Here is a 26630-nt window from a genome sequence, read left to right on the forward strand (position 1 = left end):
ATGATGTGTGAACGTTGAACATGATGTGCTGTATTCCTGATTCAGGCAGTTCTTGATTAGAGTTTCTATGCCGAAGGAGTTAAAAACTCAGCTCATAAAGCACTATCACTTAGCCCTCTCACAATGTTGTATACCATTACACCCAGCCCAGTCATAAGTCCATGCTGTAAATATTTCCTTTACTTAGAGGCTACATTTTTGCTGGATTTTGCCGTTGAAAAAGAAAATCAAAATATTTTTTGTGATGCAACAGCAGGGCACGCCACTGCCTGGTTACCACTGAGGGGAAGTCTTGTATTGCTAAACCTACAGGTTTCTTTTGCTCACGAAGGACCCCCGATTTCAAAAGGAGAAAGCTACGATCCAAATGTATCTCATTCCTGGCTTAGTTATCACTGTATTCTGGGATTTTACACTCATAGATTGTGGTATTCTCCAGCCACATCTCAGGTTGCTTAGATATCCAAGCTCTGTTATAATTCCTCTTCTTTACACTAATTTCCAACTAGTTGGAACGGGGATAACCTCTCATACTTGGGGTATTAACATCTTTAACCTCAACATTGTACCTTCCATGAACTCAGGACCTGCAGCATCCTGAAGTGTTAACAATGTTCCTGATCTATTGCAACAACTTTCCTTTGTCTTCAAAGCTGTGGAAGGGGTTACAATTATTCATATGAGGACGCACCTGCACCAACAGAAAAAGAGTTTCCCACCTTTGACACTGGAATTGCTTTCAAATTTTCCCTGCTCTATTCCTGTCGTTCTCGCTTCTAACTCAGCCACAGCAGCTGACGAACAAGGAAAAACATTAAATATACACAAATGGCGGAAGAAAAGCAAGAGCAGAGAACCCCAGCATTTAATACTCAGTGACTTTTCATTCTTCTTCTGCACTACTTGTGAAGGACAAAATGGAGAAAATTTTGCTTGCAGTCTATAAATTTCAGGTTGTGTCAAGGTTGCCCATCTTCCCTTTGTGATCTGAAATGACAAAGAGCTCATCCCCTTTAACTACAAGCACGACTTCCTGTTTATCCTGCATTCTGTACTCCTGAAGCACACCTTTACCTCTTTCTTATCTCCTTGACTGCTTCCCTAGTTTTTTCTTGCATTTCTAATCACTTCTGGTGCATCTGTTATCCAGGTTAATGCATCTGCCTCGGCAGGGGTCTCTGGTACAACTGAGAACCTAATTAACTGCAGAGGATTTCATGGAGTCCAGGAGCATAGCGGACCCCAGGCAGGCTGAGGCATTTTTGAAGATAACAAGGTACCCAGGACCCTTGCAGTGAGGGCCAACAACATTTTTTTGGGGAAAAAAAAATAAATACATAATTTTTCCTCCACCTCATGCTTGAAGGTGAATACCACTGCTAACAGGAAAGATGTGGTGTTAAACCTCTGTTGATAGGGAGAGATGCAACAGAAACCTGGTGATTGCCACGGTGACACCCACACCGTTGGTGGGAGGGATGATGGTGGCACCATGCAAGATCCCCAGTTAGCTCTTCCTAATGCACTGAGGGGAGGGAGATGGAAGCAAGTTGTAGGAGCAGGAACTGAGTGTTACATGCTGTTGGAAACAATGGGGTGAAGTAGACAGACTAACAGGTCCGTCTGTTGGCGGCAGGTCTTGTGTGCTTCACGGAACTGCTCATGGGTTTAAAAGTAAGCACTTAAATGCCTATTGGCTGCACAAGGGCTTTAGTGCTCTTCAAACTAGTGAAGCAGATGATACTTCAAAGGCATTAAAAGTAGGTTAAGGAAAACTATTTCACAGACTGAGTAGATATTTGAATAAAATTGACAGCCTTTAAGTGTAGATGAGGAAATAGAGGGGGTTCTCAGTGGGATCATCTCTATAGGGTTAGAGAATAGCTTTGCTTTATTCCCTCTTCAGCACTTGGTCTCCCTGGCGCGACTGCCAAAAAAGGACAAGTTGTACCAACTCTGATGGCAGTTATCATTCCACTTACCAACAGACTGAGACAAGCAATTCTTTTTTACACGGGCCACCTAGAAACCACCAAAAAAAAAAAAATACAGTGAAGAAAGAATGAGAAAATACTTTTCTTTTGTCATTAGTCAGTATTAGCCAGTTACCTGGGCATGTTCTAAGAGGGCTGAATCGCAGATACAGGCAAACGCAGGCACTGATAACAATGTGATCCAATCCAGCGCAGCTGACCTGTGCAAAGGCTTGGCACCTTCACTGGGCTGAAAGGAGCTGGTTAACCCTTACCCCTTCATCATCTAGAAGCAACTCCTTCACATCTGATCTCATGAGTCCACTTCAAAGGGCTCTGAAGCATGTTTAAATGCATTTAATATACATTTTACTTCTGTGATCTGTAATACTTGAGATGACTAAAACTGAAAAATTGAATTTTCTACCCCCCCCTTTTTTTTAGCCTTTCGCTCAGATGAAGTAACAAAATGAGGTTACATGATTTCCCTTTAGAGTTTATAATCAGCAATGCTATTTTAATAAGCTACATTTAGTTCCACTTTCTGTTTCTTAAATGCTAGTACAATCCAGCAGTGTTTTGGTTGCAGGCTCAGGAAGACATTTCGAAAGCCAACAAACGTGATCACCACAATTTTTTTTGTTAATATTATTCTTTTAAAAAGTTATTAAATATTTCTACCAACATTGTTGTGGTTTAACCCAGCACGCAACTAAGTACCACACAGCTGCTCACTCACATCCCGCCCCCAGTGGGATGGGGAGGAGAATCGGGGTGGGGGGAAAGGTAAAACTCCTGGATTGAGATAAGAACAGTTTAATAATTGAAATAAAGTAAGCACTGTACCAGCTACTAAGAAGAAAATTAACTCTATCCCAACCAAAAGCAGGACAAACATTAAGTTTTGTAAATCTTTTTGAAAGTAATTAGATTTCTGACCTTAAGCTGTCTCATGTCAGGCAATAAAAATCAGCTTTAAGAAAATGCTCTGAATTAGCTTTAACAACTTTTTTAACCTGCAAGAGATCAGCAGATCCATATGATCTGATAGTGTAGTGGTAGCATATTTTTGCAATTCCTGGTATTCCTTGTGGCAGTAAATATGAAGCTTTGGCATTACTATTGGAAAACAACAGGTTATGTCATGTAAACATAAGTGTCATCCACACTGAGTATACCTACACGAAACAGGCAGTATTCTTACAGTCAGCACAACATTATAACCTTCTTTTTGAAAGCAGCCATGTTATTAACTCACCCAGTGTTATAAGGAATGAAATATTTATCCTACGAAAGATAGGAATTAATAACAGTAACAATTATAACTTTAAAGTACATAAATATAAATGCATTATTAATCATTAACAGGAATAAGGCCATTAATATTGCTTCAAAGCTCTCTAGGAGACGAACTGTAGGAAACTGAGGTTTTTCCTCTTTATCTTATATATGGCTACTTGTCGTCTATCTTTATTAAACAAAAAAGTGATTGTTTAGGAAAAAGATCTGTTGCTATTTTGCATGGCTGTCCCTCTTTTGACACCATCTGTGGTCAGATTAAATGCTGAGATCTGAAGCAACATCTCTGTGTTTAATCTCTTGTTGATACTTCTGCAGATTGAGAGGTAAAAAAAAAATGATTACAGGGGGCTGACCAGGCGTACTAGTGTGAGTTATGCCAGTGCCATCCTAATGAATTTCTTAAGTCAAATGTAAATATGACCCTGGAATGTGGAAACATACATTTTTGCTCTCTGAGGTCTAATAAAAACACAAAAGCTTTCTGTGTTATTCAATATGGCATTAGAAGTGCTTCACAACATATCCCCAGACCCTTTGCAGCTTCTGAAGCTGAAATTAAAGTAAGCTGAGTTTCCTGCAGGACATGAAGTGTTTTCCTTTTAATTGTTTACAATTTGCTCTCTACTGTGCCTGTGCTTGGAGCCGATACCATAAAAAGCCACTGACAAATCTGAAGTGGCTGCTTTGCAGCCAGGAAAGCAGAAGAAACGTGTTGCAGGGGGCTTTCCTACTGACAGGCAATAACTCCACGGTAAAAGACCCAGCAAAGTTACAAACCACATACTTTTGCCCTTGCATGGAGCATAAAATAGGTCACGGCAGAGAGACGCTGTGGCTTTAAGTATTGCCCGGCCTGAGCCGGATTATCATTAGGTTACGTAACTGCTGATGAGCTGCTTTTCATTAAGGCTTCCCCGAGTGGTGCTGGGAGCAGGCGCTGCCTCCAACAACCATCCTGGGGAAGGATTTCCTCCAGGCATGCCACCGTGCTTCTCCGAGCCCCGCAGTCTGCAGCTAGGCCAAGGTGATTGTGTGAACTGCCACATGCTAAGTCGCTACCTGAATGTGAGGCAACCTATTCACCTTTATGGGGTTGTGCATTAATTTCAGCTAAAGCGTGTTTGCAAAGTTGTAAAAGTAAGATGTTCAGAAAAGATGTTAAATCAGTGTATTAAAAGCATCCTGGCTTGGAGCTTTTTTTTTCCCTTTAGTGAAATGTGTATTCTGCTGCATAAAACCCCAATCCTTCATATCTTTTGGTGGTCTTGAACACGAGCAAAAAGATTGTTGCACAGGAGATGACAGAACAACACTGCAGCAACAGCACAGCATACCTGCACCTCACACCTGAGGAGGTAAAAAGTAGAACGCAGCTGGTTTTAAGCATAGAATAATGCATGCTTGAAGCACCACACAGTGTCCAGCTAGGACCCTCAGGTGCTGAAGTGCTCGTGTTCATTGCTCTGTTTCACCTCAGGATGAGCTGAAGGCCAGGGGATGTTCATCCTCAGGTCTCAATTCTTCCATGTGCTGTTGTAGGAGCTGTCAATGATGATTCATCCTCTGGAAAGACCTTCCTCTGGCTCTCACAGGTGGACAGGCTCCACGCAGGCAGATGCATGCTGCAATCCTGGCAACCTGCTAGTCCAGATGCCATCACCAAATGCCATTCTTGTACGCTTCTTCTACCATTTGCTCCTCCCAGTGCTCCCTGTCCTGGCCTTCCTACTCAACCCTCCATTTAGACCAATCTGAACTTTACTATTGCATTTTTAGGGGGTAAGTAAGTTGGTAGTGACAGAGAAGCTCTGACAGTGTTCAAGGCCAGGTTGGATGAAGCCTTGGGTGGGATGGTTTAGTGTGAGGTGTGTCTGCCCATGGCAGGGGGGTTGGAACTAGATGATCTTGAGGTCCTTTCCAACCCTAACTATTCTATGATTCTATGACTCTACGCTCAGCCTGAAACAAACTCAAGCCCATATTCAGCTCCTAAGAACCATAGTCATACTAAATGGAGGCAATACTATCCTCAAAGAAATTATTTATTACTTACTACAATGCTGAATTTGGCCAAGAAATTTCAAAGTTCCATATTACTAATTTTGCCTTCTTAGACTAATGACTGTACTCTGGCTACCTTGTGGCTTACAAGAAACTCAAAATTGGCTGCTTCATAATCTGAAATAAAGCCTGAAAATGGCTTTTAGCCCAAGTAAATTGTAAGGAAAAAACAGGCTACAAGTGACAGCATCACACAGAGGGCTTATGGCAGGAAACAGGACAAAGAGGAGACCTTGGCACTGTTCTGGTTGGTGATTCCATCACTCGTTGCTTGACCTCTGCTTAAACATCTTAAACACTGCTTTGTATATGTAAAATGAAGTTAGTCATATCATCTTGTTTTACAAAGTGCTCAGGCTAGAAAAGATCTAACAATAGTAAATTATTTGTCATCTGAAGACAGCTGGAAATTAAAGCTGCTTTCAGATAAAGTCTCACCCACCGCGAAATCACTTACCTGATAGGAGAGGCCTTTGTTTTAGACTTAATTGTAGGAAGTTTTGAAGTAATTTAATTTTGCTGATGGATTTCATTTTTATTTCGTGTGCATTTCAATGAGGAATTTAATCTTTTCTATAATACGTTTTGAAGTCTCATTCATTTAAATTGTCAAAGCCTGACAGCTCTGTAATGTGCTTAAACCCGGCATTGTTTATACCTGCATTCCATTTAAAAATTAACTTGCAGATTAAGTAATAAAAATGGTCTTATACTTCTCAGTGCTAATATCAGTGAAAACTTACAATGTCCCCACCGCCTGAGATTAGCTCCTATATTACTTTCTCGTGAGGATTTCATGGAGGAATATTCTAACATTAAGCTCTGGTCATGAAGGCTGAGCGTTTTCTGCCTGAATAAAACCAAAGTGGGCATAAACCTGCAGAGGCAGTGGAGAGCTGGCAGCTCAGGAAGACGCTGGGACTTTTACACAGCTTCCTTCCCTCGCTGCTGTCATGAAGTGAACAAGACCAGAAGGAATCTATTAGCACTTCCACCTAGATGTGTTGCAACGAAGGGTCATGCAGCAGCATGCAGTGGTTGTTAATGTTGCCTCAGCCCCTACCAAGAATGCAATTAAAGGAGAATCAGAAGCATTCGTTCCTTACCTTGTGGACAGCGTGAGTTTTGCAGCAGATTTGTTGTGGGTGCGTGATCTCAGGTCACTGATCTCCTCTGTCTTGCACCTCCACCACTTCCCCGCTCATTCTGATGCTTTTGTTCAGACACACAGGCCTGACACTCTAAAAAAAAAAAAAGTTTACTATTTGTCTAGTTGGAGATGGACAGAACATACAGCATCTTATATAATATGCACACACAGTTAACCTGGCTGCAACTGATCTAAAATAGTTCAAGAAAAGTCTTACAGATCCCAAAATAACTAATAAGCCTGCAATCAATATTCCCTAGCCCTTTACCTGCTGAAGGGTTAACTCAGGCTTATCCTGCCTATTCCCTTCAGAGGTGCTCCAGAGATAAGGAGCCAGTTATGAAATACAGCTTGCGTGGGCTTTTTCTGGGAAGCAGAGAACCTCAGAGGTGACTGTGTGGACCCTAACAAAGGTGCAGATTTCCAAGGAAGACAAAAATTGAGATCAGAGGCCAACATGGTGACAGCACTGGGTAGATTTGCAACATTGTGTGTTTGACTGGGGCTTTTGAGGCCAACTTGTTTTGTTGTAACATAGGCACTCTCAGGCCTGAGGAATAAAGAGCCTTCATGGAGGAAAATGAGCCACCTGAAGCTCTGGTCTATTTTAGCTGTTAAACCCATTGAGTTGTTTTGCCTCGTGACACATGAGGTGTTTGGGGATTTCACAGATCCACACAGAGGATGAATAATGTAACCAGATGCAGCTTGAATGTGATAAAATAGTTGACAGAACAATTGTGGTCTATCCATGTGCAGCGGCTTTGCGTGGAAATAGCCAGAAATGGCAGTAAAGAGACCGAACGACGGGCTGAGGTCTGCATGGGGCCATCTATCAACCCATACTGCTTACTAAAGTTTGTTTTGGTGTTCCGAGCTGATCCAAGGCACATTTCAGTCTTTTTGGTGCCTAGATGGAGAACACCACCAACACAAGACGAAGGCGGTAAGTCTTCTGTGAAGCCTTGTTGTGGAAGGCGACTGGGAAACAAAACCCAACGGGTAACTTCCAGGACTGGGTGCCTCTGCTCAGTGACAGCAGCTCCCGGCACACGAGCAGGGCAAGAACCTGTCACCTCGGGCTGGCCGAACCTGGCCCCGCAGCCAGGCCCTGGCATGTTGGGGGAGCCAGGAGAGGCTGCACCATGCCTCAGCCCGGGGAGGTGTGAGGGGTAGGGAGGGCTGGCCCGAAGCTGAGGCCAGTATGGGGACAGGAGCGACGGCACCAGCGGGGCAGCGGGCCGGCGAGGTGGGCTTCCCGGCGGGCAGCGCCTGCCTGCGGCCGGTGCTGCCAGAGCCCCCCCCCCCCCGGGGCCCGAGCGGGCAGGTCCCGGCCGCCCCCCCTGCCGCCAAGATGGCGCCCGCTCCCCCTACCCCTTCCCGGGGGCGGCGGGCCCGCGGCTTCCCCAGCGCCTCCGCCCCGCGGTGCTGCCGCTCGGGTCAGGCCGGGCCGAGCCGAGCCGCGGCGAGGGGCCGGTGACGGGAGGGAAGATGGCGGCGGAAACCGACTGAGGGAGGAGGAGGAGAGATCCGACCCGGGCCGCGGCTGCCTCCTCCGTCACCGCCCCCCTCGTCCTCGTCCAGCTCCGCCCCGTCCCACCGGGAGGGAAAGCGGCGAGCGAGCCGGAGCCCCGCAGCCGCACCGCGCTGCCCAGGCGAGGGGCCCCGGGTGCCCGGGAGCCCCGCAGCGGGAACCGGGGCCCCCAGAAGCGCCCGCCGCCGCCGCCAGTGCTCCGGTCACCGAGATCGCCGCGGGGGCTGCTGCGAGCCGGCAGCCCCCCCCGGGGCCGCCCCCGCCGCCTGGCCGGGGGAGTCGCTGTCGCGTTGCCCGTTGAGCTCGGCGGCCTCAGCCCCGGCGGGGGGAGGCGGCTGTCACCCAGGCAGCGGCGGCAGGTGAGTGGCGCCCGGCCGCGCCGCAGCTGGCGGCGGGGCGGGAGGACAGGCGGGCGGGCGGGCGGAGGGAAGGAGGGGGGGCCGGCCTGGGCGCCCCGCCGCGCAGGGCGGGGGTGTGTCTGGCGGGGTGGGCACGCCGCCCCCGGCCCCCGCCGTAGCCCCTGGCCTGCGGGCAGGCGCAGCTGTCACGGGGGGACGGCCCGGCCCCCCGCCCCGGGGCTGCCATGGCGGCGGGCGGAGCGCGGAGGGGCGCCGCGGCCTCCCCCCCCACTCCTCCTCCTCCTCTCTCCCCTCGTCCGCCCTCCTTCTGTAACGGGGGGCTGAGAGGGCCGCCCCGGGAGACCCTGCGCGGAGAGCCTCTCCCGCCCCGGGCAGCGGAATCCCAGCCCTCCCTTTCCTTTATAACCCCTCGCCCCTTATTAATTTAAAGTTGATTGCAAAAGTGAAAAAGCAGTTTTTTCTCCTCTCGCCACCCCCCCACCCCCAGCCTCTTCCCGGCTGGAAGATGGCTGAGGGGAGGCAGCGGAGCCGCGGCCGGGCCTGCGGGTACCCGCGGACTTCCCCGGGCAGGGAGGACGCTTCGTTTGGTGGCGGTTTAGGTGACAGCTCTTTGTCTGCGTGGTGGCACCGCGTGTCCCCCCCCTCGGTGTGTGTGTCTGTGGTCCCCAAAACCACCCCCAGCCACGGCAGGGCGGTTCTGGTTGTCAGAGGAGGCAAGTAAGTTGAGGGCTAAGGCAGCGGTGCGGCTGTCAGGGAAAGGTGGAGGTGGCCGTGAGGTACCGGCTGGGTCCTGGGGCCATCGAATCAGGGGACAGCCGAGCTGTCAGGCAGGGCGTGTGGGGAACTGGGCTCCCTGAGGGGTGTCTGAGCTTCCAGGTTTGGGGGGCTCTGCAGGAGGCTGGTGGTGAAGCTAGCGCCTGCCTCCCTGCTTCTAGCAGAGTGCTTGCCCTAAATTTGCTTGATTTCCCTCTTAGAGGCATGGACCAGCGCCCGATTGCGAATAATCCTAAATACCTGCGGCGCATATGCAAGTGGTGGCCCTGGTTTGTGCAATGGTGGGTCTCCAGCCGCTGGAATATGACATTTAGTGGTAGAAAAGTCTGTTTGTGGAAAGGCTGTTTCCTTGCGATGTAGGTTGCTAGACACGCTTGAGCCCTCTGGTTTCCGAGGTGCGTTTTGACCTTTCAGTGGCTGAGAACTGGGTCGTGTGTGTTGGGTAATGATCTTCCAGTTTCTTTTGCACCCAAAAGATCATGTTTGCAAAGGTGGAAAGGTGTTTAGCACTGGCTGGGGCTGCTCCTTGCTTCCGCTGGAAGCTTAATCAGAGTACAGTAGATATCAAGCATTCACTACCCACATATGGCATAGCCAAAAAAAAGAGTGACACAGCAAAGTGTATTGAAACTGGAAATTTGGACTCATGTGGGTGGTGCTTGTATGTTCTTCACCCTGTCTCGTGGCTTGTGTTCTTCGTGTTGCTGGTTTAGACTGAGGGGAAAGAAAAAGACTGGGTTTGTGTGGGCTGGCAGGATATACTTATATATGTGTGTGTGTGTAAGAGTTGTGTGTGTCTATATATATAAGGAGTAATATACCTGCTGAGTTCTAGCAGCAAGATGGTAAATGTGTATGAACAAAGAAGATGCTTCATGTACTTGTCTGGAAATGTGCTGTCCCATTGTGGTTTGGATGTTGTGATCTTCTACTTGCAGAGTATTTCAGTAAATGTGTTCTGAGGTCTTTATGCTGTGGCCATTGGCTTTTTTACACAAGAGAAAGTAAAAAATACATGTATGCATGGGAGTACATGTAGTATGTGGTACAGGTGTGGTTATATACCTGGGCCTCTTGCAGTGCAGGAGGGAGAGAAATGTTATAAACCAGGAAAACTTGGATACAAAGCCACAAATTTACAGGGAAGCTTGGAAAGTGGTGTAGTATCTGCAGCTTTGCAGAGCTGTTTTGTGAAAATGATTAAAGTTCAAGTTGCCACTTAAGGGGACAAACAGCTCTTGATGGTAGATAATAAAACAGTAGTAACTTTGGCAGTACTGCACCTGGCTCCAAGCCGATGGGCATGATGAAATGTTAAATCTCAACTTATTTGCTCAAGATGGGTATCTGTTGTTTGAAACGTGTTGCCAAACAATATGGCAGCACAAATCCTTGCTTCCAAAACAAATAGGCTTCCTGAGAAGCGAGTGGAGGTTTCGCTCTTCGGAAGGCAAGCCTTTACTTCGTATTCTCTACGGGCCAACTTTGATTTTTTGTGTGTTTTCCCCAAGCCTTGCCCTCTGATAATGCTACGACACATGCTCACAACTGCATGACTAATTCATACAATTAGTCATACACTTCCACTGTAGATTTATTGGAGCGGTGTCACTGTCGTTCTTCTGTTGTAAAAGTCTGTATTTGGGAACATTGTGCCCGCTGTTGACTTGTCTTGGGTCTCTTGGCAGGGTTGTTGGGTGGGCTGTTATGAACATTTGAAGCCTTGAGGATAATTAAGCTTAATTATAGAAGCATATTTTTCAAGGAACATATCTGCTGGAGATCAGCACCTTGTTGCTTGTTAATCTGAGGGGGGTAATTTGCATGAGACTTTGCAATGATTGTTAGAAATGAAGGTGTGAGTGCTACTACTAAAAATATCCCGTCTCCTACATAAATAGTTTGCCAGCTGAAAAACAGTGTATTTTGTATAAGGAAACTATTTATATGACGGGTTATTCTTGTTTTGCTCGGTTGACTGTTTCTTTGAAGCATGGTTCTTATCTCTTTGATCAAAGGAATTAAAAAAATAGTTTTTAAAGTTGGATTCTGCCTTTAAAGACAAGACTTTAAGCAGGAAGGGCTTGGACTAACAGATAAATATTTTAAGCAGGTATTCCTGAAAGGCCAATGCAGTGTGTAATACCCCATAGCATGTGGCCACCGCTTCTACATAGGATCTTTAATTGCTGGCAGATGCAAACAAGCGATTTTTTTATTGGCGGTTCTATGTTATTTGTATTGCTGCAGCATCCAGGAACCCCAGCACGGGCTGGGTTTTCAGTGGAGTAGGGGTGAGGCAAAAATGGAGCGAAAGTGCGCTCCACTTCCCAAGACTTTCAGCCGAAACCTAGAGGCAGAGGAGCAGAGCTGTGAAGGGGAAGCAGCTGGCTGGTGGCGGTCAGCAGTAGTCACAGTATGTGAGCAACCTAAATATGGAGTTTTGGGGTTTATTTTTAATAATGTTGCAGGGAGCAAGTGCTTTATCGTCTTCTGGGAGCTGACTGCCTACTGTTGTGCTGCTGAAGTTGGGCTGAGCCCCCTCCCAGGGATGATCCAGCCCCTCAGGACCACGGTGGGTGAGGGAGGATGCACAGGAGCAGCTCTGCTGATCGGTCTGAGAACAGCCAGGAGCTTTAACCTCTTCCCCCGGCACAGCAGGATCTGGAATAGGATGTTTGCCTGTAGCTGCAATATTAAAAATTATGGCTTGCTTGTAAATGGCTTCAACTCTTTGCATACCTAGCCTTGCACATGTGAGTCAGGGTGATGCAGAACAGGTTTTTACCACTATGGCAGCATCTCCATATAAAGTTTGACCATTTGAAATGCTGCGGCTTTGCTGTGGGACAAATTTTAAAGGACTCAGAGGCCTGGTCTAGGTATAAAGGATGTGTCAGCACCATGCACTTTACCTGGGCTCCTGTCATTTACAAAGGAAAAAAGAAAACCAAAACTGCTGAACTGGTTTGAAGGTTCTTTAAGCCTGAACTAATTTACCAGGCTGGGAATGTAGGTTAGAAACTAGGCTTCGCTTGGCTTTGGGCTAGTGCCAGTATGCTCCACAGGGAAAACGCAGGCTAAATAGCTTCTGTGCTGATAATCCTGCAATACCATTCCTACTGTTTCCCCTGAAAAGATAGGTAGGTTCTCATGCAGTTGACCTAATTGACTGGGAAGCAACTCCAACACATCTCAGCGCAAGGAGCAGCAGGATGTTTCCCTTAGATGCCCTTGGGTGAGTGGGGGGAAAAAGTGGGAATGGGTTTTTGTGCACAGACCTCACCCAATTGCTCAGGTCCAAGGGATGAGGTTGCAAGGCCTAAACTAGGTAGATTTGTTAACCAACTTAGGTAAATCTTCACATATATATTCTTAAATCTGTTTAAACCTGCTTACTGGTTTATTATGTTCTGTAAGCTGAGGCAAGCTGTCCTGGCAGTCGTGTTTAAACCAGCGTGTGTCTGCGCAGAGATCTGCTGTGATTTAGTGAAGCCGATGCAAGTTGCTGAGTTACAGGAAGGTGATCTAGGAAAGCAAAACAGGGCAGTATATACGTAAGTCAGCAGTTTGCTAGCTCACTTTGGTTGATGATCTCTATAGTATTCATATTTTGCTCTAAGGATCCACAAATTGTTAGCTTCTTAAAGCTGATCAGTGGAGGGGCATAGATGGGTTTTTCTGCAGAGAAAAAGCCCTCAAGAGTTAGGTCCTGTTTTAAATAAGTGTCAGAAATGTTCCAGTCAAGGCTGATCCTGCAGCTAGCTTTTTTGGAACACAAATCACTACAATATCTATTTTGAGCTATTTGTGTTTACTTTTAATTATCTATAATGAAATATGCTATGAAACAAACTTAAAACAGTGTCTTTTTTGGCTTATTTGCTCCTTCTTCCCTTTTTAATGTGACATCTGAAATCCCAAGAGTTCCGTTTTTTTGATTTTGGGAGTGTGAAGACTTCAAAAATAAGGGAATATGCCAGGCAAGGCAAGAAGTAGGCTTGTTTCTTGTATTTGTATGATGAAACTATGAATGAGGAACTGTTTAAAACCCAAACAAATCAGTAGCTTTCCCACAGATGTGGAGTTCAGGTCTTGATTGTGAATGGAGGGATAAGTTTAGATCACAATACTACCCTAGGATCAAATGGTATTAAACGGTGTCACACATATTGAAATGGTTAGGTGTTGATAAAGTTATATACTTAGTGTTTTCTCCTGTGTGTAGCATGTGCTGTCTTTGGAAATAAGGGCCTCAGAAGGGGAGAGAGATTTCAACTGGCAATCCCCTGTCCAGAAGGTTTCAGAATGGTATGTGATGTTTCAATAAGAATAATAAAAAAGTAGTAGTATAATTTTTTCAATAAAAGTGCACTGAGAGTTTAACAGTGAAAACTGAATGTATTTTTCTCTTTTATTTTCCTTTTCTGTAACATTGTGTAACTGGTGGATTGAGGAAACATAAAGGAAAAGCCCTGAGCTTTTCAGACCATTAAATCAGATTCATGTGTAAATTGTACAAGAAATCTTCCAGCTTGGACTGTGTAACTTCACTTCCTTCTTATTTCTTGCGAATGCCATGCTTGCTACCTATCCTTCCTCTCCTCTTCTCTGCCCTGCAGCCCTTATTTTGCTCTTAATCTGAGACTTTGCATCTGGTTTTATCAATATACTTCAGAGACCTTGAATCAGTTGAGAGATGAACTCTTCAGTGGAAGCACTAGTCAGCCTTTGTCTTTGAAGTTGTTTTGTTTTTCTTTTTAACAAAAGTCTGACTAACCTGAAAAGGATTTTGACACATGCTTGTGACCAGTTATTTTAAATCCTACTGGAAAAATCGTGCGTGAAAATAAACAACCACCTGGAGTTAAACTTGTTGTAGACTGGGTGTGTAAGCTCGATCCCTTTGTCTTTCACGCCTTTCTTAAACATGATTGCTGACAAGATGAGTTCTGGGTCTTCCCACTAATTCTGTAAACAGCTGGCAGTTATGCTACCTGCTCCTTTTTTATGAGCAGAGATTTCCAAGCAGACTGTTCACAGGAAAGCTTGGCAGGATGAGTTCACCAGACTTTTCTCCATGCTCCAGTTGCGAATGGCGCTCAGCTAAGGGGTGAATACCAGACAAGTATTTTTTTAATGATGGAAGATGCTGCGGCAGTCTTGAAAGAATTATAACTGGACACCTTGGAAACACTTATAGCAGAAACCAGTAGATCAAGCTGCATTCTTATACAATTTAGACATTCAAGTTTAATAATCATCATAGAATCACAGAATGGTTTCTGTTGTAAGGGATCTTAAGGCTCATCTAATTCCAACCTCCTGCTGTGGGCAGGGACACCTTCCCCTAGACCAGATTGATCAAAATGAAATGCTACGTTATTGTTAAGGGCATGACATTTTGGCATTTACAAATGTTACCATGTTCTTATATCTCAGCTTTTGTAAAATTTTGTGACAATCTGCAAAATTGAGCACAAAATCCCAGCATGTCTTGAAATGTAGTTAGGGTGAAGCCTAATTTGCTATTGTATGAATAGTTAGAATTTCTTGGAATGGAACCGATGTGTACAATACATCTGTTTGTGTCGCCAAATGTCATTTTAAGAATGTTGGTTTATGGAATAAGTGAGAGCCGCTGGTGAAGGATCAGGTAAAACACCATGTTATGCGGGCCTCTGACTCACAGGGTAGGAATAAGGCCTGAAACCAGCTTTGCCTTTGGCAGCACGTAACTCTTGCTTTATTTTAAATTAAGGTTATGAAACCCCAGCATTTTAGAATATGTTTCGTATTTATACAGTTTGCAAGATTTCTTGGTACTTTTTCAACTATATTCTATTGTCCAACAAATATTTTTCTACAGAGGTAGTTTTTAAATGTTCTTTGTGAAAAACTGCTAGGTGATTTTTTTTCCCTGGGTTTCTGAAATCGCATTCCCAGATTCGTGTTTTACTGTAATCAGCTAGTCTTCAGTGTGGAATATCTGCTGAAGGCATGGTGGAGGTTGTGGGATCCCAGCGCTTCTCTGACAGCTAGATTAATAGTTATGTCTTTAATCTTTAAAACAGTTCACCCAGACTTGATGGAGTTGGCATAAAGTTCTGTGTTTCTGAAGATGCAGCAATGATAATCCCTTTGATGGCCCAAAATAAGTGAAATGAAAAGCTTTAATGAATTTAAAAATGACACTGAAAATAGCATTTGGCCTGATTTTATTTGGCTTTTGTTGTTGTTGGAAATGGAAACAATACTGTATATACAAAGGTCACTGTATGGAAAATAACTGTCTAGTAAATATACTTTAGTTTATTTTTCAAGTACAGTGAAAATGGGAAAATAAAGGATCTAAACTATTAAATACATCTGTTTCCATGTGACATAATGTGCTATAGTTTTCTGATGTTGTGGATAAGATGTTTCAATACAGCAGAACAAAAAAAGTACAATTTGATATTGCAGACTAGCACTAAAACCTGGGGATTTCCATTAAATCAAAAGCTATTTTGTTTGTAAAGCTGGACATTCAAAAGTTAGGAAAACCAGATGCAACTGTAATTACAATTTTGTAGCCACAGGAGATTTTTCCATAGATTCTCTGACTTGTTCACTGTATGGGTTGGACTAACAAAGTGGAACGGATTAAGGTTGCACAGATGATCATAAATCTGTTACTGTATACTTTTTAGTGCTTGATTTTGCAACCTACTCAATTTTCTTCTAATGTTTTTAGGTGATAAGCTGCTTTGTGACATTCGTTTTCGATACGAATGGAGTGTCACACAAGTATTGGCTACTTTTTGCAATGCCCCTGCAAGGCAAAGAAATATTATTCCAATTTTTGCACTCTTTTTTTTTTTTTTTTCTTTTTCAGGTAAATAAAACAGAATCACAGCTATTGGATAATTAGCCCACGTAGCAGGGTGTTGGTGAAAGGTAAAAGGCACTTGACAGGTTATTCTCAAGTACCTGGTGCACTTGACTGCTCTGTCTGTATATGTGGATTTATTAAATTGGGTGAAACTTTCCTTGAATTTGCCAGCAAACCTCCAGAGGCTTGGCTCCAGTGGTCTCTGCGTCACTGACAAGTAGCTCTGATGACAGGCATCTGATGACTTTCGTTCTTTAGAGCAGAGTTTCCCCAACTGTGGCATGCATATGCTCTCAGTATGCATGCTGCTTTAGAACAGGGTATTTTGCGATGTGAAGGCAATTAAACTCCTGCTGCTGAATGTGGATCGGTTATTGTTCCATGCCTGGCAGTGTTCAAGGCCAGTTTGGATGGGGCTTTGAGCAGCCTGGTCTAGTGGAAGGTGTCCCTGCCTATGGCAGGGGATTGAAACTGGATGACCTTAAGGTACTTTCCAACCCAAACTATTCTGTGATTCTATGATTCTACTCTGGAGCCCTTGATGGAGGTGGGTCCTTGGGGTAGCACTCAGGAGTTGGTGATTGCAAAGAGCCATCAAATTGGGGTTTTCAGGTGTGCTTATGCTTCTGATTGAGATTTTAAAGGAGCAAGGATGGAGATGTTGGGTGAGGATGTGCAGAGAGTCCTATTTTGAGAAGCTGGGGTAAGCGTGGAAGATGGGGAGCAAAGGTTTTGGCATTCGGTGTTGGGGAGGTGCTGCAGTGTCATGGCTTGGTCAGGTCAGGTCAGCAGGGCTGGGCTGGTGCCAAAAGAAAATAAACATTGGTTTTATGTCCTGGTTCGTGGAGAATGTGGTGTGCTTTTTAGGTGGGGTGGGGACAGCACTGAGGTTCTCATTTTGGGGCGCGGAAGGATTGATGACCTGCCAGGCAGAAGCATTATCCAGTAGAAGGGCAGGAAGAGAGAAGCTGGTTTGGGAGGTCGAGCATGTGTGCACATAGCTAAAAAAGCAGTAACACGTTGCTGGTGATGGCCTCCAGAAGAACTGCAGCATTAGTTCGCAAACTTAGCACAGCCCTGCTTGTCGCTGCGGTTGTTGACTTGCTTATAGGTGTGCGTGCGTGGTGCTACGTGCAAGGAGAGCTGGATTCCTGAATTCCTGCTCTTACCACAGAATGTATGATTACAGAGATACCGCGGACTTCTTGAAAACAGCATTAAATAACTTCTGAAGGCTTTTTAAGGAGGTATTTTGAAAACAAGAAGCACGCTTTTACTCTTGGGTTTCCTCTTGGATGCTGGAAAATACCTACATTCTGTAATTCATACATTTCACGTGCAACTGGCAAGCTGGAAATAAACTCTTTGGGGTCTGTGAAAGCAGTTTAAACAAATCTAGTAAAACAAGATTTTGGTTTCATTGCTGAGGTTTAAAGTGCAAGGGTAAAATACACAGAGCAGCCATTAAAATTTAAAAAAAGCAACAAAACCCCCAAAGAATACTAGCCTGGAAATGTTTTCTTCCCTTTGTGCTGCCTATTAGTCTGCTGACAGGGGAAACTTTGATACTGAGTCGCTGGAGTTGGGTGTTTGGCAGCATAGCACTATCGGGGCTATTGCACCACTCCATCTGCCCCTGGAGTCGTGGCTTGCAGCAAATTCATGCACCTTTGAGAGCTCCTGCTTGTTGGAACAAAGCCCCTCACTGCCCAGAGACTCCTGGGACATTTTACAAGTGTGTAAGCACCATCTCTGGGGAGTAGGAAAGTATTCCTACTTCACAGATGGGCACAGGCTTGTCCGTCTTGCCACGGGGAAATTTGGCAATCCAGTATTTGACCCCCTTGTATCTGCATTTACTCTTTGAACAGTTGGTCTGCAGTGTTTAGATTTTGGTTTAAATTGTCTAAATTGAATATAGCAAATATAATTTTAATTTGTTTACCAAGAGAGTTCTTCAGATAGGCCTCCTGAAGTGCAAGGAATAAGAAACAACTGCTACTTGAAGACAGAAGAGCTGAGTTTGTTTCAAGCTGTTTAAAAGGCTTCAGCTCAGAGATAAGTGCGTATTTTACATCCTGATCAGCAAGTTATAATGAGATTTAGAGCACTAAACGAGTTCTCTCCTAACCCGCAGAATGATGCATGTGGCTCAGCACAGAGCTATTGTTCTCATCAGCCCTCTCTGGTGAAATAATTTAGGAAATTGTGATGCTGCAAACTGGATTTAATCAGTGAGTAGTTTCCACCTTCAGAAGATGTCTTCAGTAGATAGAAGGCGTTTCTCAATGTTCACAAAAGTTTCTGCACAAGGAGGGTAGTTCTTGTGTTCCTAGCAGTGAGAAAGGTCTGTCTGGAACTTCAAACACATGAGCAGGCTGTAGGATTAAGTGTTCTGTGTTATGATGAGTGGAAGTTAACATCTTCCAAGTGCTGGAAGTTTCTAAAAAGCTGTTCTGTTTCTCCATCACTGGAAAGATAATGAAAGAGTACAGACAAGGAAGGGTCATGTTAGAGAATACAAATGGAGAGCAGGAGAGCTGCTTTTTTCCCTATTGAGAAGTGAAAAGGAGATAGTCTTCACAAAAATGCTACTAGGATCCTTATGGATAGATCTACCCATGGCTAGATGGCCATTCACTGGCAGGATGGGGTAGAACTATTGATAATTTTGATGCAAGCTCAAATTGTTTTGATGCAAACTCAGATCATTTTGATGCTCTGAGTGCTGGAGCACCTCTGCTCTAGAGACAGGCTGAGAGAGATGGGATTTTAGGCAGAAGTTCTTCCCTATGAGCGTGGTGAGGCCCTGGCACAGGTTGCCCAGAGAAGCTGTGGCTGCCCCATCCCTGGCAGTGTTCAAGGCCAGGTTGGACGGAACTTGGAGCAACCTGGTCTAGTGGAAGGTGTCCCTGCTCATGGCAGGGGGTTGGGACTGGATGAGCTTTAAGGTCCCTTCCAACCCAAACTATTCTGTGATTCGTATGATTAATGATATTCAAAGGATTTGACTTTTTCTTCAGGTGGTGGCAGAGGTTCCTCTCCTAATCCAGCAGCTACATTCGGCTGGTTCTTGAAATTCTTAGAATGTGGTTTTGAGAGCAACATGTGGTGAAGATGGAATAAAACAATATTGCATGTGGGGGAAGACTGTGCAATGCTGTGCGAGGGGATTAGATCACTTGCGTAGAATCATCAGGTACTGGTGGCTATGATATTTATCATCAAGAATCCTTGTCTGAGCCTTGAGCTCTTTCCTTCCCTCCCCCTGTTTACGGCAGATTGTCAAAATTGAAGATGGTCTTTCTCCTCTTTTGCAGTCACTTGTGTTTCCAGAGATCGTTATTTTTTTTTTCTTTCCTTAAGTATTGAAGCCAGGCTTTTTTTATTCCAGGCTCATTTCCTACTTTGCTGTATAAGGCTGCTACATACTCTGTTCAAGGTCCCTGAAAATGTTATGAATAGTCTTATCTCTGTAAGCTCCTTGAATACATCGCTGGTTTTGTGTACCTGGCTTTTTTGAACCTTATCCTCATTAAATAAAAAAAAAAGAAAAAGAAAAAAGCCCTTATCTTTTTCTTCTTCTTTTTTTTTTTTTTTTTTTCCCTTCCTGAGATGACCTATGAGAATTCTCATGTGGGAGTGAATTAGTGTGCTTGTACTGGGAGACGTGGCTGGCTGTGGCACAGGCACGGGTTTGCTAAAGCAGCGCAGAACTCAGAAGCACAAAAGCTACTTGGATTGAAATCACTTGGTATTGCTGTCTATAGAATAATTTAACCGGGTTTTTGTCTTTTGGTTTTGTGTTTTGTTGTGGTTTTGGTTTTTTTCCCTGCTGGTGAATACAGCTCTCAGGCCTCATTTTTAGTACTGATTTCAGTCATTTATGCTATGAAATGGTAAAAGAATTATCAAAATGTTATCTATGAAGTCAGCACAGAAGGGTCTGAATGCACTGGTGATTGTTTGTGGGTATGCTGCTGTTTGCTAAAGAACTTCTGAAGTTTCCTTGTTTTGAGATGGCTTGAAAAAGGGTGGTATTTTTTTTTTAGCTTAAGTAATTTGCTCATCCTCCTCCTTGATTTTACACCTATCAAAAATGAACGAGCATGTCACTTCCCTGTATCAAGAAGGATTAATTAGCTGATTGCAAAGCCCTTTGAACATAACTGCGAAACTATGAACATAACTTAAACCAAAGTCCTCACTCTTTAAAAGAAGAAGAGTGGAACATACCTCTCCCTTCTCTCCCCGCGAGGCTTTGCTTCCAGAGAGTTATCCTCATGCTGCTGTGGGCAAAGACTCAGATGAATTATTTTGCACAATGAATGCATCCTTCTAAAGGATTTCTGGTGTTCCGAATGACTGGAATTCTCCCTGAAACTGTACTGCTTGTTAAGGAGGAGAAGAAAGTCTGTACAAAATACTGTCTTTGCACTCACTTTGGAGTCGCAACTGCTCCTGCTGGGCTTCTGAGATAGACTTGAAAAGGCATCTTGGCTTGCATTATAGGTTAACCCAAATAAACGTTTAGTAAGTAATAGTAGTAATTAGTATTTATAATGAGGTAGTAACAGGCAACCTGAATTAGCCCAAGCTCCCATTGTGCCTGAAACTAAACAAACAAATAAGCTGCTTAGGGAGGGACTGCCATGATTCAAGTGTATTTGTCATTTCTTGTCTTACCTCTGAAATGTCTTGTAATGTGATATTTGGTACACTTTTTTTAGTCATGCAAGCATAATATTTAATAATACCTGTGGTCTGCATTTTGCTTACCTTGGTTCCTATTGTGCTGATACACCCAAGCTGCGTTTAAGTTCTGTCTTCAACTGCCTTTGAATTCAAATAACCTTCACTGCAATTAGTGGCATTACTTATAAGATGTCACGTAAGAACTTCTGTGGGCTGTAGTCTATTGCTGGCATGCTTGTGATTAAGGATTTTCAGACTAAAAGTATATCAGCAGTTTTCATAGTCATGAAGTGTTGAGATAAATATTTGAGTAATCATAGAATAGATAGTAACGATTTAATGTGTATTTACAGTAAAAGAAAATCAGGGGAAAATAGCTGAAAAACCCTCCTGCTTGCTCAAGTATGTAATATTTTTTTTACCCTTTTTCAGCCCTAGGTGCACTTTACTGTTTTGGACCATGGGTCTTCTGCAGCTACAACATTTTACCAAAAGTTTTTAGGAAACAATTTTAAAATTCAGAGTTTTGTTATGAAAATCACTTTGGGTGAGCTGTCTGTGTTCAACAGTAGACTCTTAGTGAAGTCAAACATGAGCGGGGCAAATATAGCTGTCACTATAGCAATATAATTGTAAAATATGACATTTGTATTTGTGTTTTAATGGGAATTTGTTTAGTTACTACCTAGCCACTTCTTTAATATGTGCTGCATATGTAAGTGGGAAGTATTTAATATCCTACTTGAGCGTTATTAACTGTTTTTCATGTAAGCCTAATTTATTGAAGATGGCACTATCTATTACACAACATTCACTTGCAGCCTGTCCCAGATGAATAGTTTATGTTCATGGCATAGAGGTCTAAGTGTTTAAGGATGTACATAAAACTGTTGCCTAAATAATATTACTACCCTTTCAGTGCAGAAAAGCCAGAATTTTTGGCTCCACTCTGGCACTGCTTTGATGCCTGTAAATACTGTTATGCAGTTTTGCAGCCCAGAAACCAGCCATGTCCTGGGCTGCATCACCAGCAGTGTGACCAGCAGGTTGAGGGAGAGGATTCTCCCCCTCTGCTCTGCTCTGCTCTGCTCTGATGAGATGCCCCCCTGCAGTCCTGCATCCAGCTCTGGGGCCCCTGCATAAGAAAGATGTGGAGCTCTTGGAGTGAGTGCGGAGCAGGCGACGAAGATGCTCTGAGGGCTGGAGCACCTCTGCTATGGAGACAGGCTGAGAGAGCTGGGCTTGTTCAGCCTGGGGAAGAGAAGGCTCTGGGGAGACCTTAGAGCAGCTTCCAGTGTCAGCAAAATCTGGAGAGGGGCTTTTGACAAGGTCCTGTAGGGACAGGACAAGGAGGAAAGGCTTTAACCTGACAGTGGGGAGATTAAGATGAGATCTCAGGAAGAAGTTCTTGGCTTTAAGGGTGGTGAGGCCCTGGCACAGGTTGCCCATTGAAGCTATGGCTGCCCCATCTCTGACAGTGTTGAAGGCCAGGTTGGATGGGGCTTGGAGCAACCTGATCTAGTGGAAGGTGTCCCTGCATCTGGCAGGGGGGTTGGAACTGGATGACCTTTAAGGTCCCTTCCAACCCAAACCATTCTGTGATTCTATGATGATCTATGAATTACATACTGGTTTTGTTGCATCAGGACGCTTAGAGCAGAGGGTGGAGTTTGCTTGAGTGGTGGTCAGTGGCTCAATTTTTTTTTCCTGCCTTCAGCATTTGTTGTGTGGTCTGATACTTGAGTTGTTGCTCTGAGTTTGAAACTGTGTGTATTGCTCTTTTGGTTTTTTCTATAGTCTTTGCAGCTATGGTAGTTGAGTTTCACAATCACTAAACTCATCTGCATTTATCTTTACTATTTCTCGTGAGATATAAAAGTGCTACCGTCTCTGTTCAATAGATTAAAGGCTCCAGGAGTTCAAGGACAACTCTGGAAACTCAGCTATAGATGCTTTTGTGGCTGTTAGATACACAGGCTCTCTGGGGCTGTTAGGTATTTGGTGTGAAGTTTTTCCTCTCCTCCCAGGGACTTCTTCAACTGAAAAGGGAAAAAAGTCCAAATCAGTGTTAGAGGAAGGAGTTTCAGCCACCAAACCTGAACATATTTTCCCGAGAAAGCTGGATTACAGGAGAGTGATGAGAAGATGCTACAATGGAAATACTTCATCCCTGTAAATATGATTTGTAATTGTTTCTTAAGAAAAAAAAGGAGAAAAGTCAGGTTGTCTACAGAAACGAACTCTAGGAGTTAACTGTTTCATACGCGAATTCATTTGGGAGTAATTATGCTGTATTTCGATGGTATAAGTAGTGCAATTCACCCTTATCACAGAATCACTCCCGCATTCTCGAGGAAGAGTGTTTTTTCTGATTTGGCTTAACTGGTCTCACTGAAGATCTATGTGGATATTTATGGCAGAGCTTTAAACGGATCTAAGGTTTTTCTGGTGTGTAACTCCTGTGTTTTAACCTTCAAAAGATCCTTTCTAGTCAGCGTTGATACTGGATCTTTTAATCCAAAGTTATAAACCTGTGGAGTGAGTTGTGGCAGAGTAGCAAAATGTCCTTGCTTTTTTGTAATGCTTCCCCCAGAAAATGGATACTTATATGTTGAAAAAAAATCTGTGCTGCTTATTGATGTGTGTATATTTAATAATGATACTTTGAAAAATGAAATATTGTAGTCCTTGGGTTGTGCTCGCTACTTTTAATGCTATGGCAGTATTTAAAGATACTTTTTTAATAAAAGAAACTGATGTTTATTTTCCTTGGTGTACTGGCATGATCTCTGGCGTTGATGAAGAGCTCTCCTTTCTAATGAAGCCATTAAGATGCTTCCGATAGTTAGCATCTTTGAAAACCTGGGTTTGCATTTGAATATCAGTTTATCAACAAGCACATTGAGAGAAGAGGCTGCTGGGTTCACTTCGGGAACCAGGGTGGAGAGGAAGGAGTTATTCTTAAGTGCAGCATAAGGAAAGTTGATCAGCTGATAAATTCTTGAAGGAGTGTGGATTGAGAAACTCCCCCGTGGTTGTGCACATGGGGTAGTAATTAATGTTTCCACCTTGCTCATAGCAGATGCTTTATGACACAGAAATATTGATTATGGCTGATGGAATTGTACCAGGGAAGAACTTCTAAGAACTTCTTCCTCAGATCTCATGTAAATCTCCCTTCTGTTAGTTTAAAGCCTTTCCCTCTTGTCCTGTCCCTACAGGCCCTTGTCAAAAGCCCCTCTCCAGCTTTTTTGTTGCCCCATTTAGGCACTGGAAGCTGCCCTAAGGTCTCCCTGAAGCTGTCTCTTCTCCAGGCTGAGCAACCCCAGCTCTCTCAGCCTGTCTTTATAGGAGAGGTGCTCCAGCCCTTGGAGCATCTTTGTGGCCTCCTCTGGGCTCCAGGGTGGCGTTATATTGCTCTGTCTTGTTTCATACTGCAAACTTGTTTTGAAATTTATGAAATTTATGGAATGTTATTTCCCATTAGGCTGTATAATCAATCTCTTCATATAATTTGCAACTGCGTTTCAGCTTAAATTCATTAATGTGACTAGTATCAGATGATGCTGATACTAGACTACAGTGAGACCCAAGTGTCAGATTTGTAGCATGGTTTTGTTTTGGGTGTTATTTTTCCTTTGCTTCAATTGAATAACTGCATCTTAATGTGGAAGTTTGTAGGTGAAGCCCCACCCAAGGCTTTATAATACAATACTTCTAGCACTAGACCTTAATAGTCCCCTTATCTCTGGGACTTACTTGAAGCACTGTCTTTGGGACTGTGCCACTGAGGAGATGAGGAACGCTGGATGAGATCGTGCACTTCAACACTGCTCCTCCTGCCCGATAAGTCCTGTGTCCTGAGTGAAGCATTCTTTTGTCTTGATATTTGAAAGCAATTCCTGAAGGAATATCCACTATATGTACTACAGTTACACAAGTGGGTGTATTACTATTGTAGTTTGTCAATTCTGGTGTAAATGTCTTTGTAAAACCCTTGTGTCCTCTTAGTCAAGCTAAAAATATTCAGGGCTTTATTGTTTATGAAGATTTTTTTCCTGGGCAAGGTTGTATTTGCTTCCAAGAGATGCACGTGGTATCCATCTGTTTGGTTTTTTTATGTTTTGGCAACATTTGTTTAGGGTATTATACCCTGCTAGGGTCTCTGGAATTGACTGTAATTCCTGCTGGAATGGTTTAAATGACATTTCTGCTCCAAGTGTATTGGATACGCATGCGCTGTGTAAGTACAGCGAATATTTCCCCTTTTTTTTTGCCAATTGCAACTTAAAGAATGACGTAAATCATTGATTTTCTTGTATTTGATATTCTGCTGAGAACATGACCTGATGGGTTTTTGTTCTTGGGAAGGGGGGGAAGTATTGCTTTGAACTTGCAGCATAGGGCTGGAGGGAGCTGAGTCGTGCTGCTGGGGATGAGTCACGCTGGGGAGCTGAGCGGGTCGTTTCTGGCACGGAGCTCATGAGCAGTTCATGCCTTGCCTCGCACTGCCTATTTGCTTCGAGCAAAATGGGGAATTGCACACAGCCTGAAAGCACGGAGCAATAGAAAAGTTTCCCAGTGGAATTAAAAGAAAAAAAGATGCCAGCGCTGGCACCTATCTATTTCCATTTGGATGCTAAAACGATAAGTTGAAGTTTTAGGGGTTTCTGCAATGAAAATTTCAGCTGTTGTTGTGTCTGATGTGCAGGTTTCTGTAAGAAACGAGGCTTCTTGTTTCTCATTTAACTTGATGTTTGGGAGAAAGGCTCTTAGAAGCCCTTTTTCAGCGCAGTCTGGGCACACTACTGCTCACAACTTCTGTGTGAAATGTTGAAGAGCCTGCTTTAGAAGTTGGAATAGCAAAGCATCAAAAAATGGACAGAAGAGAATTTCTTGCAAAGCCTAGAACAATTGCTTTATAACTCTATATTATAGAATGTGTTTTCATATGTGCATGAGTTACTTTGAGTTTTTGCCTGTTTCCCTGTTATTGTCCCTTCCCTGGAAGTGTTGTCCCATCTCTGGAAGAGTTCAAGGCCAGGTTGGACGGGGCTTTGAGCAACTTGGTCTAGTGGAAGGTGTCCCTACCTCTGGCAGCGGGGCTGGAACTGGATGAGCTTTAGGGTCCCTGCCAACCCAAACCATTCTGTGTTTTCCAGGAGAATATCTCTTCCCAATTTTGTTAATACAGAAGCTTCTGACCCCTTCTATTTCAAGGACATTTCAAAGACAGACCCCTATGGCTGCAATAGTCTTATCAACAGAAAAACCCCAGACCTTATTGGTGAGAGTCACTGCAGCCAAAACGTGCATTAGGCAGGATTATGGATACAATGTGCTTTCACAACTGGAAATTCAAGTGGCGGGGCTGAGCTGCAACGCCCCGTGGCGTGCTCCATGAAATTGGTATGTTTTACACCTGGGATTTCTAAAGGCATCACGTGTATCAGGCTGCCAGACTTGTGCCTCCGAGATAGCTTGAAGGCAAACTTCTAATATGCCTCATCTATCAACAGGAGGCCTGGCTGCCTGACGTGTACAGTAACTTTTAGAGAGAAATTAATTACCAGCGTCATCTGAAAGTATAAAACTTTGTGTGTAGTTGCACAGAATACTTTTTGCTTATGGTTTGTTAAAAGTCTATGTTCTGCAGGCTTCACTAGCAGATGAGAAGGTGAAGGATGGCTTGCTGGGAGAAAAGGGAGTAAACCTGAATGTTTTCTTGAATATAACTCTTCACACCCTTCCTTTGTAAAGGTTTTGTGAAATTACATACAACAAGGCTCCAGAAGCAGATAGGTTTAAAAATAATACTGATTCATTGGAATATTAGATGCAAGTATTAACAGATTTCTCAATCTGCCAAATGCATGTGCCATCCCAGGGGAATAAAGTACCTTGCTCG

General features: G+C 43.9%; 2 protein-coding genes across 11 annotated transcripts in view; one reads left to right on the forward strand and one right to left on the reverse strand.

Annotated features, from left to right (window-relative positions):
• The window catches only part of LOC136015677 (uncharacterized), a 35093-nt gene extending 26777 nt beyond the window's left edge, over positions 1-8316 (reverse strand). For 3 of the 7 annotated variants that reach the window (XR_010613300.1, XR_010613302.1, XR_010613303.1), the window contains exons 1-3: positions 7861-8309; positions 6443-6577; positions 1983-2022 (exon numbers count right to left, since the gene is read on the reverse strand). The gene's annotated coding sequence lies outside the window, so the exon portion shown is untranslated. Of the gene's footprint in view, positions 1-829; positions 988-1982; positions 2023-2205; positions 4914-6442; positions 6578-7860 lie in introns of those variants that run through there. The other 4 variants (XR_010613299.1, XR_010613304.1, XR_010613301.1 and 1 more) reach the window with 4 other exon arrangements.
• Positions 8069-26630, forward strand: part of NCOA1 (nuclear receptor coactivator 1) — a 186413-nt gene continuing 167851 nt past the window's right edge. For all 4 annotated transcript variants that reach the window (XM_065681924.1, XM_065681926.1, XM_065681928.1 and 1 more), the window contains exon 1: positions 8069-8379. The gene's annotated coding sequence lies outside the window, so the exon portion shown is untranslated. The remainder of the gene's footprint in view (positions 8380-26630) is intronic.

This window comes from Lathamus discolor, chromosome 5 (genome assembly GCF_037157495.1).
Source record: "Lathamus discolor isolate bLatDis1 chromosome 5, bLatDis1.hap1, whole genome shotgun sequence".
In the NCBI taxonomy this organism is placed as follows: domain Eukaryota; kingdom Metazoa; phylum Chordata; class Aves; order Psittaciformes; family Psittacidae; genus Lathamus; species Lathamus discolor.